Raw genomic sequence first — 13,708 nt, forward strand, 5'->3', positions numbered from 1 at the left:
TGACATCCATCATTATAAAGTGCTTCGAAAAATTAGTCATGGCACAAATCAATTCCTGCCCACCAGACTGCCTGACTCCACTACCGTTCACCTATTGTCGCAAAAGGTCCACAGCAGACATCGTCTCCTTGCCCTACAACCCTGGAACACCTAGATAACAAAGACATCTATGTCAGACTCCTATGCATAGACTACAGCTCAGCCTTCAACTCCATTATTCCTACGAGACTCATCTCCAAACTTCATGGCCTGGAGCTCAGCTTCTCCCTCTGCAACTGGATCCTAGACTTCCTAACCCACAGACTGCAGTCAGTAAGGATAGGCAACAACACCTCCTCCATGATCATCTTCAGCCCCTTACTATACTCCTTATACGCCTATGACTGTGTGGCCAAATTCCACTCCAACTCGATTTTCAAGTTTGCTGATGACATCACCGTTGTGAGTCGGATCTCAAAAATGACAAGACAAAGTATAGGAAAGAGATAGAGAATCTGGTGAACTGGTGTGACGGCAATAATTTTTTCCCTCAATATCAACAAAATGAAAGAGATAGTCATCGACTTCAGGAAGCGTAGTGGAGGGTATGCCACTGTCAACATCAATGGGGATAAAGTAGAAATGGTCGAGAGCTTCAAACGTTTAGGTGTCCAGATGAATGGACCTACCTCGCACTAAGTTGATCTTTCTCTACGCCCTAGCTATGACTGTAACACTACATTCTGCACTCTCTGCTTTCCTTCCCTATGTACGATATGCTTTGTCTGTATAGCATGCAAGAAACAATACTTTTCACTGTATACTAATGCATGTGACAATAATAAATCAAATCAAATTATATCAGAAATAGCAAGAAGCTTTCAACTGTGGAGGAGAAGAGAAATTCAGGGGTCCAAATGCAGAAATCAGTAAAAGCCAGCCCAGTTGAAAAATTCCAAATCCCAATAAAAATTAGACACCAGTACTACTAGAGTTCCATTCTAAGTTATACAAGACCAACTCAGGTCCATTTTACTGGTACTCTTCCAAATTTTACTGGTTTTTCCTTCTGTAATGTCCAAACTGTTAGGGTTTGCTTTGACAAAAAGTAAAAGCTATGGTTTGCACCCGCAGATTCAAACTAACGACAGATTTATTCACTGAAGTCTTGCCTGTACAGAATACAAACTGAAAGTAAAAGCAGGTGCCTGTGAAACACTCCAATGACATCACCATGAAATCATGCGATCAGCTCTTAAAGCAACTATGCAACTATTTAAATATATAACATGCCTGCCCCTTTACTTCTGTGATTATGACAACAAATTACTACGATGTTGTACATAATATTCTAGACACCGTACCATACATCACTAATCATTACGCACAGTCAATAACAAAATCAATCAGGAGGACATTTATTCCTCTTTGACTGTATATGATGTTCTGGAATGTTCTGGCATGGTGCTCAGTGGTTAGCACTGCTGCCTCACAGCACCAGAGACCCAATTTTGACTGCCGGCTTGGATCACTGTCTGTGTGGAGTCTGCATGTTCTCCCCGTGTCTGCGTAGGTTTCCTCCAGGTCTTCCGGTTTCCTCCCACAGTCTGAAAGACATGCTGATTAGGTGCATTGACTGGAACAGGCACCGGAGTGTGGCGACTAGGGGAATTTCATAGTAACTTCATTGCAATCTTAATGTAAACCTTATTTGTGACTAATAAATTTACTTTACTTAATTTGGCTTTCCTTGATGCTCCGAGTCTGGAACTTCAATAGACACTTCTTCTCTTGGAACTAATTCTGTATCATTCTCACGCTGTATAGCAGCTAAGACACAATTAACAGGCAACTCAGATTCAATTCAATCTTCCATAGTAGTATTCACAGCACTAGGGACTAAAGAAGTTAGTACTTCTTTAGTTCCATAAGGTGAATCAAATCACCTTATGGAACTAAAGAAGTAGTATCGCATCAAATGAACCAATGCTTTAGACTTCTGCAAAGCATCTTTGATATGCTTTCTCACATTCCTTTGTTTAGTCCAATACTGTTTCACACATAGTAAATTATGCAATGGCTTCAATAAAGAACAAAGAACAAAGAACAAAGAACAGTACAGCACAGGAAACAGGCCCTTCGACCCTCCAAGCCTGTGCCGCTCCTTGGTCCAACTAGACCAATCGTTTGTATCCCTCCATTCCCAGGCTGCTCATGTGACTATCCAGGTAAGTCTTAAACGATGTCAGCGTGCCCGCCTCCACCACCCTACTTGGCAGCTAAGTAGGAACAAATTTGCCACAATAATTTACTAATCCTAGAAAGAATGTCAATTGTGTTGCATTTATTGAACAGGTTGCTTTTAAAATAGCTTCCATCTTTTTAGATGCTTTTTGTAAGCATTTACTCTCAATAATGTGACCCAAATACTGGACTGATGACTGGAAAAAGTCACTTTTCTTTCTTGATATGCAGACCACATGCTTGAAGAGATTCTAATGTTGCTTCGAAATTATTCAAGTGCTCCTGTTCATTGGACCCTGTAATTGAATATCATCCAGGTAACATTGTATCCCAGAGAGACCACTTAAAATCAGACCCATTGATCTTTGGAATAGGGCTGGTGTAGATGTCATTCCAAAAGGCAATCTTTTATAATGAAAAAGACCTTTATGAGTAACAATGGTAAGCAATGTTTGAGATTCAGCAGCTACATACATTTGTAATTATGCTTGTGAAAGATCAATCATGCTGAATTTCTGCTCACATGATAACCCAGCAAACAAATTTTCAATGAAAGGAAATTGATCAGCACAAAACACTGGATTTATGTTTGTTTAAAAATCACCACTAATACAAATGGAACCATCTAGTTTCATGACAGGTCCAATGGGGGTAGCCTGGTCACTCATTGTAACTGGCTCTAATTTACCGGTGTTAACAAATCATACTAATTGTTCGTCGATCTTGGGACAAATTACTAATGGCACAGCTCTTGCTTTGAGACTTTTTGGTTGACTATTAGGGGGCAATCTTACCTTCTCCTCCCGCTGGTCAATGGGCGGGGCAAGCCGGTAAGATCATGAGAGGCGCGGAAAATTGGGTTCATACCCGATTTCTCATCTATCGCAATCTTATCAGACCCGGGGATCCATCGAGATCAGAATCGCACCTGAAAATGCCAATATATAAGCCCCTACACAATGAGTTTTTATTTTTCACAATAACCTTTGATAAGGCACTTTATGAAATACCTTCTGGAAATCTAATTACAGTACATTCACTTTAGCAACAGCACATTAATTCATCAAAGAACTCCATTAAATTGGTTAAACATGATTTCTCTTTCACAAAACCATGTTGACTCTGCCTGAATACCTTCAAGCTTTCTAAGTGCCCTGCTATAACATAGACATAGGACATAGAACAGTACAGCACAGAACAGGCCCTTCGGCCCACGATGTTGTGCCGAGCTTTATCTGAAACCAAGATCAAGCTATCCCACTCTCTATCATCCTGGTGTGCTCCATGTGCCTACCCAATAACCGCTTAAATGTTCCTAAAGTGTCTGACTCCACTATCACTGCAGGCAGTCCATTCCACACCCCAACCACTCTCTGCATAAAGAACCTACCTCTGATATCCTTCCTATATCTCCCACCATGAACCCTATAGTTATGCCCCCTTGTAATAGCTCCATCCACCCGAGGAAATAGTCTCTGAACGTTCACTCTATCTATCCCCTTCATCATTTTATAAACCTCTATTAAGTCTCCCCTCAGCCTCCTCCGCTCCAGAGAGAACAGCCCTAGCTCCCTCAACCTTTCCTCATAAGACCTACCCTCCAAACCAGGCAGCATCCTGGTAAATCTCCTCTGCACTCTTTCCAGCGCTTCCACATCCTTCTTATAGTGAGGTGACCAGAACTGCACACAATATTCCAAATGTGGTCTCACCAAGGTCCTGTACAGTTGCAGCATAACCCCACGGCTCTTAAACTCCAACCCCCTGTTAATAAAAGCTAACACACTATAGGCCTTCTTCACAGCTCTATCCACTTGAGTGGCAACCTTTAGAGGTCTGTGGATATGGACCCCAAGATCTCTCTGTTCCTCCACAGTCTTCAGAACCCTACCTTTGACCCTGTAATCCACATTTAAATTACTCCTACCAAAATGAATCACCTCACATTTATCAGCCTCACATATGTGCAGCTAGTATCTCCAGCTGCAGTTCCTGAAAGCCTGGGTCTCAGAGCTGGAGCGGCAGCTGGGGATACTGTGGAGCATCCACACTTGGCGGCACAGTGGTTAGCACAGCTGCCTCACAGAGCCAGGCACACGTGTTCAATTCCGGCCTCAGATGACTGTATGAAGTTTGTATGTTGTTCCAGTGTTTGCATAGGTTTGGGGTGTCATGGTGGCACAGTGCCAGGAACCCAGGCTCGATTCCCAGCTTGGGTGGAGTTTGCACATTCTCCCCGTGTCTGCGTGGGCTTCCTCCGGGTGCTCCAGTTTCCTCCCACAATCCAAAGATGTGCAGGTTAGGTGAGTTAGGTGGATTGGCCATGCTAAATTGCCCCTTGGTGTCAGGGACTACCTAGGGTAAAATGCATGGGGTTGTGGGGATAGGGCCTGGGTGGGCTTGTGGTCAGTGCAGACTCGATGGGCCGAATGGCCTCCTTCTGCACTTTAGATTTTATGATTCCTGCGTATGCTCCGGTTTCCTCCCATAGTTCAAAGATGTGTGGGTTACGTGGATTGGCCATGCTAAATTGACCCTAAGTGTTAGGGAGATTAGCAGGGTCAGTACATGGGGTTACAGGGATAGGGCCTGGATGGGGATTGTTGAGGCTTGATGGGCCAAATTGCCTCCACGTGCACTGTAGGCATTTTATCTATAATCTGTGAGGCCGAGAGTATTGTAGGTAACACATATAGAGAGGTGGCCACACCGCAGGGTCACACCGCAAGCTCGCTCACCACAGGCATGAAGGGAATGGGTGACCATCAGGCAAAATAAGAGTAGGCAAGCAGTGCAGGACTCTCCTCTAGCAATTGTTGCACAGGGGAGTAGCAAAAAGCGTAGAAATGCAATCGCCACAGGGGATTCAATTATAAGACAAACAGATGGGCGTTTCTGTGGCTGCAAAAGAGACTCCAGGATGGTATGTTGCCTCTCTGGTGCTAGGGTCAAGGATGTCTCAGAGTGGCTAGGGGACCTTTTGAAGGGGGCAGGATGAACAGCCAGTGGTCATGGTACACAATGGCACAAAACAACATGGGTAAAAATAGGGATGAGGGCTGAAAAGCAGAATATAGGGATTGAGGAAGCAAGTTGAAAAGTAGAACCTCAAAGGTAGTTATCTCAGCATTACGACTAGTGCCATGTGATAGAGTAGAAACAGCAGCATATATTAGATGAATACGTAGCTACAAATATAGCATGAGGGGGAGATTTTCAGATTCCTGGGGCATTAGGACCCGTTCTGAGGGAGGTGGGACCTGTACAAACTTGATGGGTTACACAGGCGGCACAGTGGTTACACTGCTGCCTCACAGTGCCAGGGACCCGGGATCAATTCCGGCCTTGAGTGACTGTGTGGAGTTTGCACGTTCTCCCTGTGTCTGCGTGGGTCTCCCCTGGGCTCTCTGGCTTCCTCCCACAGTCAAAAGGTGTGCAGGCTTGGGTGACCGGCCATGCCAAACTGTCCCCAATGTCCCAAGATGCGTAGGCCAGACGGACCAGCAGGGCAAGCACGGAGCTACAGGGATAGGATCTAGTGGGATGCTCTGTTGGAGAGTGGGTGCAGACTTGATGGGCCAAATGGCGTCCTTCTGCACTGTATAGATTACACTTCACACACTCCCTCATACACTGCCTTTCACACTATGACACATCTTTAATACTTGCTTCGAATATTTGCTAACGTTTGGAATACTGCATTCAGTATTTGGGCTTCACACTTCAGGAAGGACATAATGACCTTAGAGAGGCTACAGCACAGATTCAATGGAACACCTGGGCTAATAAAGTTTACTGAGGAGAAGTTAGGTTGGATCATATTTCTCAGAATATAGGGCGAGGAGGGGGTTCTCAATCAGTGGTCTGCAAGAAACTTTCAAGAGATCCACCAAATCTGCATCTTTCAAGAATAAACTTTTTAAAAAATCTATTCTGCTAGCAGAGCTAACAAGAGGGAGTGAGAGGGACCAGTGTTGGTGCTATCCCATTTATTATTAAGAATGGGACCTCGAAATCAGCTGTAAGTATTTTTACCCACCTCCAAAATAAACGGTTTAACTTAGGGCACCAATGTGGGGTTGGACCAATGTGCCACCACTAAATCTGTTAGTTGGCAATGGGTTCTTTAATCAGCAGGTTCTGTAATGCACCTAGCCTTTCATCACATTCAAATCTGATAGGTGGATTAGCAGCTCAGTGGAGTTTGATGTTCGTTTTGTGTGGGGTGAACAAGCCCAAGTGTGTTGGAGTGTGTTCGGCTCACCTTTGCTTCACCTTTGGCTCTTCATTCACTGACAACTGCTTGCCTGCAGCAGTTGTTTAAGGTGCCAAGTGCAGCATGGGTATTTGATCAAACGACTGCTGGCGCTGGTAACTCAGGGCATCAGTCACATGAGCGGCAGGTGACCATGAAATTTGGCTATTTTGAGAAGTGCGCCTGGAGATTAGGCAGACATCTTATGGCGACCTATCTAATTTTCTGTCGTAGGATCTTGCTCTGTGCAAATTTGCTGTTGGCGTTTACCATGACAAGAGCTACTGCTAAAAATATAGCTGGGTTGTGCTAATGGGATTTCTGTGGAATTATATAACTCGGAAAGACACTTTCTTTTCTACATTATACATTATCATTGTTTATACATTTTCTCTGGTATAGAAAATTAAGGGATTATTTAATTGAGGTGTGCAAAATGATTAAAGCAATTAATAAAGTAGAAACATAAAATTAGATTTATGTCATTTAGGAGTGATGTTTGATGTAGGTCAAAATCCCAGAGCTCCCTCTCTAACAGCACTGTGGGTGTACATACATCACATGGATTGCAGTAGCTCAAGAAGGAAGCGCACCACCATCTTCTCAAGGGCATTAGGGATGGGCAATGAATGCTGGCTTTATGAGGAAAGCCCACACCCCTTGAATGAATAATAAAAAAAATAATTTCTTCATGAAAAGTGTTGTGGAAATCTTGATATCTCACGGTGCGACAGCGGTTAGCACTGCTGCCTCACGGCTCCAGGGACCCAGGTTCAATTCCGGCTTGGGTCACTATCTGTGTAGAGTCCGCATGTTCTCTCTGTGTCTGCATGGGTTTCCTCCGGTTTCCACCCACAGTCCAAAAGATGTGCTGGTTAGGTGCATTGGCCAGGCTAAATTCTTCCTCAGTGTACCCGAACAGGCGCTGGAGTGTGGCGACTAGGGGATTTTCACAGTAGCTTCATTGCAGTGTTAATGTAAGCCTGCTTGTGACACTAATAAATAAACTTTTAAAAACTTAAACATTGTTGAAGCTTGGGATCAATTGAAAATTTATGGAACAAAGGTGGGTGGAATTAATGGAATTAACATAAAGATCAGCCATGATCGAATTGAGTGACAGAACAGGCTCAAGGGGCTGACTGGTCTACTCCTACTTCAATGTAAAAAAAATATTGCTTTAATGACAGGTTCCTTTTTCTTTAGGATGGACAACAAAGCAATCTCAGAACACCAATCAGCAAGGGAAGGGAGCAGCTGATAACAGCAAAGATTGGAAGACCAATCAAAGAATTAAGCATTGAAATGTAAATTTGACAAGGAGGCATGAGCCAGCGAGAAAGTATTTATTTCCCTGGGGAAGCAGATGAGAGATGTGGATTTGGAGATGATCTAACCAAGACTTTGTATGCTTGTAGCAAAATGTCTTCCTCTTCATGTTCTATTTATAAAGGCCTTTTGCCTTTTGGATTTTTATTTATACCTGGCTACTACATTGATCTGTGTACATGGATGTCCTAAAGCTTTTTGGTCCTCCACTGTTCCAAGTGTCTCACCATTTCAATAATATTCAAATTCACCTATTTATGCTCCAAAATGGACAGCCTCACACTTTGCTGCATTGGAATCTATCTGCCAGTTTCACCCAGTCAATCGAGAAATGCTGAGAGATTTCTATGAATCTAGGTGAGATAGCAGTAGATGATGTTGATTTTAAGTGAGATGTTCAGGAGATGGGAGATGGTCAGGTGCTTGAAGCTCGACTTGTGAGTGGAGTAAGGGGATGGCTGAAGTGGGTCTCAGCAATACGAGCTATGCCGCCAGCAGAACATTTGGTCAGAGGTAAGTGTAGGAATGTCTAAATGGGTGATTTGGGTGAGAAGTTGACCCTCATTAAAACAGATTTATCCCAGATCCAGGAGAGCCGAAATTCCTCTACTGGGGTCTCATTTATGAGAGAACAAATATTCCGAATGGTGGTGTGGAGCAAGGTATTAGTTGATTGTCCACTGGCAGAGTCAACTGGAACAGGAGGGGTGAACAAGGGGGTGGGGGTGAAGGGGGAGGGGGATTGGGTTGCACAAAAAGAAACGGTTAAGTGAAATGGGACAAAGTTAACGACCATTTAGAAACCAGCTAGGCAGGTGGTCACATCGAGTCATAGAATTTTACAGCACAGAAAGAGGCCCTTTGGCCCATCGTGTCTGTGCGGACCACCAAGCACCTATCTATTCTAATCCCATTTTCAGGCACTTGGGCTGTAGCCTTGCAACTAAAGTCAGTGGAAAAAAATGTTGGGATGCTGGAAGGTATTATCCCATGTTTGTGGCAGGGAATATTAAAACAAGCGTAAACAGATGGTTGCAGGAAAGAGGAAGGGTTACATACTGATGTTGAGTGGGTGGAGGAATTGAGAGGGACAATGTGCTGGGGAGCATGGTTAAGGACAAAGAGGTGGAGGGAGCAGAGTTTGGGCAGGAATGGTCAGAAACTAAAACGGAGTGGTGTCAGACCTGCAGCAGCAGCCAATGTTTGCGCACGAGTGGACATAAAGATTGCATGGAGCAGTGACAGAGTTCATCATGACAAAGGAGAATCTTACAGGAAAATCTGACTATGAAGAGATATCCAGTTCAAGGGCTCGCCTTAAGAGACGATGTGAACTTGACACAAAACAATTATACCTGCTCTTCATGAACAATCCTTCAGCAAACTGGGTGTGCAGACATGAGAGCATAAGGCATAGCTGAACTTCAAAACCCTTTGGCATGTCAGTCACCGTCCAAATTCACGCAAATTGTCTTGTGATAGATTGCAAACTAAGGTGGAACCGGACCCAGCATTCGTCACTTCCTTTAGATAGGAACACCTCCCTTGTAAAATGAAGTTTGACAACATTTTCTCTATATTTATATATTGCCTCTTTACACTTTGGCCAACTGCTTTGTCAGGGCAAGTTTCTGGGTATCAAGATTTTTGCCAACTGCAGCAAGAGAGCAGTGAAACAGTGACTTGATAACAGAGTCCAGTTTCCAACACACCATTTAAAACATTAGAGAGTGATTTATTTAAAAATTGGGTTCCGAGTATTGAAGTGGTCTGTTCAAATCAATTAAAAGTTAACTTCAGCATCCCCATTAATAAATTCACCTTAAAGAAAAACAGAAAATTTGGCTGAAACCCATTTCAGTTAATGTATATATCTTCATATATTCAAAAATTACAATTCAATAGTCTGCATGATACTTGACCAGCAACAACTTATTTCACCAGCCTTCTACAGAGATGACACATATCCCCATTGATTGCAGGATAAGTTACTTAACTGTCAGAAGCAGGTAAGTAACTAACCTTACTCAGCTCATAAGTATGGAGGAGTAAAAATGTAAGACAGAATTTGTAGTCTTCCTATTTTAATCAGCATTGACGCATTTTTTCTCTTAATACACTTGTAGCTTTTGCTATCCGATGGACTGGATTTTATGATTTCCGGTGGGGTGTGGGAGATGGAATGAAAAGTGACTGGTCTACTTATCCCACACCCACCACCTCAGCTCATCGAAACAAGTGTCAGATGGTCAATTCACAGCCACCCGGCAGGAAGGCTACCAATTAGCGGTGCAACCGGGGGCTCTGAGCTTAGTCAGCCGTTTAGGCTAAGATGGCATGTGGCAGAGGGATTTTTGTCACAAACAGAAAATCGGTTATGGCTACAAATTTAAAGAGCAACTGTTCTCTGAATTGGCCCTTAACTTTTAATTGAAAGCTAAAAAAATGAATTGAAAAATCATGCAGATGCTGCCATCTTCACCAACAGAAGCTGCTGGTACATGTTTTAAAAAATTCATTCATGGGACATGGGCGTCGCTGGCTGGCCAGCATTTATTGCCCATTCCCAATTGCCTGAGGGCAGTTGAGAGTTAACCACATTGCTGTGGCTCTGGAGTCACAGGTAGGCCAGACCAGATAAGGACAGCAGATTTCCTTCCCTAAAGGACATTAGTGAACCAGATGGGTTTTTCTGACAATCGACAATGGTTTCTTGGTCATCCGTAGTTTCTTAATTCCCAATTTTTGTATTGAATTCAAATTCCACAATCTGCCGTGGCGGGATTTGAACCCGGGTCCCCAAACATTAGCTGAGTTTCAGGATTAATAGTCTAGCAATATGCCTGCCGTAACATGCTTCCAAACTCTTTTCCCATCTGATGCACAAAAATGCAGTGGGCAACAAAAAAATGTTCCAAGTGTAAAGGAATAAGGGCTGTAACATATGGCATAGATGAAAGAAATTAATATAAAAATGTCTTTTCAGTAAAACTTACAGCAAGCTGCATTTTCTAAGAGCAAAGTTGACCATGCATTTACATGGTCAACTCCCTTCACATCAATGTGATATTGTTGACAAAGGTTACACGTATCTAGAAGCCACTATCCTAAGGGACCTTACATTGACAACTAGCACTAGAGTACAATGCTGGTTTGGATAAGTAAACCCACAATCTGATAAAAGGAACACTAGGCCCCAAGTCTTATTAATCTTACAGGAGGCAGGAGGCAGCACGTTGACCAAGCAAATTGACCAACGTGACTGTGAGCCAACTCTAGTTTTTCAAGAATAAATTCAGAAAAACATTTCTTAGAAATTGAATAGACAACTTAATCACAATGGGTTTTTCACCTAATATAGGATAAATGCTTAGGGGTGGTTTATAATTGAGCAAATGACCATCCTCCTTGCCATCTTTTAAATATACAACACCAAAAATCCATTATAAATATTTCCATGTGGTTTGAATTATTAGGCTTTGTTAGGGGTATTAGTGGTCACCCTCATGTGAGATCCATCTTAAACCTAATGAGTCTCACTCTCGGGGATCAAGGTAACATTACTTTGATTGTTGATGGGTATCCAAGTCCTCTTTTAAAGTCTAGCATTTATATCAAGTAAAAGTTTACATTTGGTATTCTCTCATAGATATAAGAATGTTATCTTTACGATATATTGTGTAAGCATTGCAGTTTGTATAACCACCAAATTGAGAGGCATTACGGCGCTGTGGTAGTGCCTCTACCACAAGATCAGAAGCTCTGGGTTCGAGTCCAATGCCAGGACTTGTTGGCCATGGAAGGAGTGTTCAGGCTAATAATCAACTTGGATATCCTTCCACAACTATTCCCCAAAGGGTAAAAAAACAGTATAGGTGTGAAGATATGCTAACAACCACCAAATTACATTCTTTCATAATATTAAACTCATATGTTTACTTTAAACTTAAATTGCCTCATCTAATCTTCTGTATCAAACACCCTGCAAATTCAATTCCTATTTCCTTTGTTGGGGGAATAATTTGAGTTCTCACCTGGACCTTTACAATATCTAAGTTTATTTTTAAGTTTAAGTCTATTTATTTGTCACAAGTAGGCTTATATTAACACTACAATTAAGTTATTGCAAAAATCTCCTAGTTGCCACACTCCGATGTCTGTTCGGGTACACTGAGGGAGAATTTAGCATGAACAATGCACCTAACCAGCACACCTTTCGGACTGTGGGAGAAAACTGGAGCACCCAGAGGAAATCCATGCAGATATAGGGAGAACATGCAGACTCTGCACAGACAGTGACCGAAGCTGAGAATCGAACCCGGGTCCCTGGCGCTGTGAGGCAACAGTGCTAACCACTGTGCCACCCTATCTAGGAAATTACAATCTAGCTAAAAAAAAAAATTGAATTTTAGATGAGCACGAGGAAGGTAACACTCTGGACTGACTTTTCTTCCTTTGGACGGGGAGCTAGTTTGACCCTGTGGACCCAAATTGCGTGTTCTGAAGTCTAGCTCCCTCTGGCTGAAGTGGAGGAAAATTAGTTTAGTGATACTCCAGATCCAATTGACTTCACAGAAAGGTTACGATTCTAAAAGCACCATATAAGTGGCTCTTTAGCAAGCTCATTATTGTCCACTCACCTTTCATAATGTAGGAGACTGGCTTACCATCATGCTGTATTTTACAAGCATATGGGGTGGATGAAGTGGAGAGGGTGGCATGCCTGACCTGCAACCGTAGAATCCATCCCCATGTTTCTGCCTTACCTCTACCATTGCGCTGGCAAATTTGTTCCCTTAACTCTCCAAATGCACTGTTTAGTTATGAAGGTACAGTCGCACAAGTGATAAACCCACTCTGACAGCTTGCATAAATACTAATTGTTCATGTGTGAACCTTCACATTGAGCATCAATGGGCTAGTCAACTGTGGTAGGACATCCCAATGAAACCTGATCCTATCCTCAGAACACACATTGGTCATAGTCAAGGATAGTGATGGGTAGTATGAGTGGGAACCAGAGTTAATTGTTGGCTTCATGACCATGACCTTTTGCCACTTCAGGCAAGATGAAGTAACTTAAAAAATTAAGGTGTGTACTTAAGGTCTTCATGGTTGGGCTCAGGTATGCAATCAGTAATCTTGCTGCACTGTTCCAGGGAGCTGGAAATTCCAGTTTATAAATTGCAGCAGAAACATTCCATTTGTAGATTTAAAGATAATGGAAATTCAGAGGCATTTAGTTTGGCTTCTTGCCCCAAGAATTCCCTTCAAAGTCTAGTCCTTCCCAATGCCTTAAATTTAAATACTCTTCCTCATGCTTAAGTCATTTTATGGCCTTTCCCCCTCTCTGTTGCTAAGCTCCTCCAGCCTTAAAAGCAACTCTCACACAATCTTTCCCACTCCGGCTGTTATGTGTTTCTGCCCATTTTATCCCACTATCACCAGTCATACTTACAGGACTAGGTCATCCCTCCTAAACCTCGCACCCCCAACTGTGCGAACCTGCCTCGACTCCTTTGAAGCTCTCCTTAAAATTCCTTTCTTGAGTCAAAGAAGATGACCAATGTACAATGTCAATTTTTGTTCCGATTACTATTCCAATTACACCTCTTGGGATGCTCTTGTTCCTTGGGATGTTTTAATTAACTCATTTATGGAATGTGGGTGTTGTCGACTGGGCCAGCATTTGTTGCCCATCCCCAACTGCCCTTGAACTGAATGGCTTGCTCGGCCAATTCAGAGGGCACTCAAGAGTCACACTGCTGTGGATCTGGAGTCACATGCAAGTCAGACCAGGTAAGGACGGCAGATTTCCTTTCCTACAAGTTATTAGTGAACCAGATGGATTTTTACGACAATCAACAATCATTAGACTTCTAATTCCAGATTTTTATTGTA

Source organism: Mustelus asterias, chromosome 13, assembly GCF_964213995.1.
Source record: "Mustelus asterias chromosome 13, sMusAst1.hap1.1, whole genome shotgun sequence".
In the NCBI taxonomy this organism is placed as follows: domain Eukaryota; kingdom Metazoa; phylum Chordata; class Chondrichthyes; order Carcharhiniformes; family Triakidae; genus Mustelus; species Mustelus asterias.